The sequence below is a fragment of the Arachis hypogaea genome, chromosome 5 (genome assembly GCF_003086295.3).
Source record: "Arachis hypogaea cultivar Tifrunner chromosome 5, arahy.Tifrunner.gnm2.J5K5, whole genome shotgun sequence".
Lineage (NCBI taxonomy): Eukaryota > Viridiplantae > Streptophyta > Magnoliopsida > Fabales > Fabaceae > Arachis > Arachis hypogaea.
This window is the reverse complement of record NC_092040.1, coordinates 48671952-48674175: the sequence shown is the minus strand read 5'-3', so window position 1 is coordinate 48674175 and position 2224 is coordinate 48671952. Positions and strand designations below refer to the sequence as shown.

General features: G+C 35.7%; 1 non-coding gene across 1 annotated transcript; it reads right to left on the bottom strand.

Annotated features, from left to right (window-relative positions):
• Positions 1–1740: 1740 nt before the first annotated feature.
• LOC112804859 (small nucleolar RNA R71) lies at positions 1741–1848 on the bottom strand. Its single transcript, XR_003203477.1, has one exon. It is a non-coding gene; the product is annotated as a small nucleolar RNA R71 (small nucleolar RNA).
• Between the last annotated feature and the right edge of the window lie 376 nt (positions 1849–2224).

The following is a 2224-nucleotide window of genomic DNA, read 5'->3' as shown; positions in this document are numbered from 1 at the left end:
AAAATCATAAAATCCAAAAATTTCTTGTTTGAGTCTAGTGTCTCATCTTAAGTTTGGTGTCAGTTGCATGCATTCATTCATGTGTCTTAGTGATCTTCAAGATGTTCTTGATGATTTCTTACTTTGATCTTTGAATTCTCTTGACTTGAGTGTTTGTGTGTCTCATATGCATTCTCATTAGTGTCAGCAGTATACAAACTGCTAAGTTTGGTGTCTTGCATGCATTGTTATTTGATTCTTGTTGCATTTTGATTTTTCCTTATTATAAAAAAATCCAAAAATATTTATAATTTGTGTCTTCTCAAGTCAATAATACAGAGAATTAAAGATTCAGAACATGCTGCAGAGGAATTATACAGAAAAAGCTGGGCGTTCAAAACGCCCAGTGAAGAAGGACAGACTGGCGTTTAAACGCCAGCCAGGGTACCTGGTTGGGCGTTTAACGCCCAAAAAGGTATAGTTTTGGGCGTTAAACGCCAGAATGTGCACCATTCTGGGCGTTTAACGCCAGGATGGCTAGAAGGGAAGATTTTGTTTTCAAATCAAATTTTTTTTCAGTTTTCAAAATCTTTTCAAAATCAAATCTTTTTCAAATCAATTTTTCAATCAAATCTTTTTCAAAATCAATTTCTTTCCATTTTCAAGGATACTTACTATCAATTAATGATTTGATTCAACATTTCAAGTATGTTGCCTTTTCTGTTGAGACAGGTTTAATGTTTGAATCATATCTTTTCTTGTTAGTCAAGTTTTTAATTTTCAAAATCAAATCTTTTTAAAAAAGAAAAAGTTTTTCAAATCATATCTTCTCAATCACATTTTTTTAAAAAAACTAATCATATCTTATTAACCACATCTTTTTCAAAATAGTTTTCAATCAAATCTTTTTAATTTCTGATTTCAAAATCTTTTTCAAAAATCACTTGATTTTCTTTCCACTTTCATTTTCGAAAATCAAGTATTGTTTTCAAAAATGTTTTCAAAATCTTTTACTTAATTTTCGAAAATTACTTCCCTCCTTTTCACATCCTTCTATTTATGGACTAACACTATCCCTTAATGCAAAATTCGAACTCCATCTTCTTTGATAAGTTCGAATTTTCTACTTCTGTCTTCTACTCTTCTTTTCATCTGACACTTCAAGGAATCTCTATACTGTGACATAGAGGATTCCACATTTCTTGTTCTCTTCTCTTTCTTATGAGCAGGAGCAAAGACAAAAACATTCTTGTTGAGGCTGATCCTGAACCTGAAAGGACCTTGAAGAGAAAGCTAAGAGAAGCCAAAGCACAACTCTCTTTAGAGGACCTGACCGAATTCTTCAAAGAAGAAGAACACATGGCAGCCGAAAACAACAATGCCAACAATGCAAGGAAGGTGCTGGGTGACTTTACTGCACCTACTCCCGATTTCTATGGGAGAAGCATCTCTATCCCTGCCATTAGAGCAAACAACTTTGAGCTTAAGCCTCAATTAGTTTCTCTAATGCTACAGAATTGCAAGTTCCATGGACTTCCATTGGAAGATCCTCATCAGTTTTTAGCTAAATTCTTGCAAATCCGTGACACTGTCAAGACTAATGGGGTTGACCCTGAGGTCTACAGACTTATGCTATTCCCTTTTGCTGTAAGAGACAGAGCTAGAGCATGGTTGGACTCTCAACCTAAAGAAAGCCTGGACTCTTGGGAAAAGCTGGTCAATGCCTTCTTGGCAAAGTTCTTTCCACCTCAAAAATTGAGTAAGCTTAGAGTGGAAGTCCAAACCTTCAGACAGAAGGAAGGAGAATCCCTCTATGAAGCTTGGGAAAGATACAAACAATTAATCAGAAAGTGTCCTTCTGATATGCTTTCTGAATGGAGCATCATAGGTATTTTCTATGATGGTCTCTCTGAACTATCCAAGATGTCTTTGGATAGCTCTGCAGGAGGATCTCTTCATTTGAAGAAGACGCCTACTAAAGCTCAAGAACTGATTGAAATGGTTGCAAATAACCAATTCATGTACACTTCTGAAAGAAATCCTATGAACAATGGGACTAGTCAGAAGAAAGGAATTCTTGAGATTGACACTCTGAATGCCATATTGGCTCAGAACAAAATATTGACTCAACAAGTCAATATGATTTCTCAAAGTCTGTCTGGAATGCAAAATGCACCAAGCAGTACTAAGGAAGCTTCATCTGAGGAAGAAGCTTACGATCCTGAGAACCCTTCAATGGAAGAGG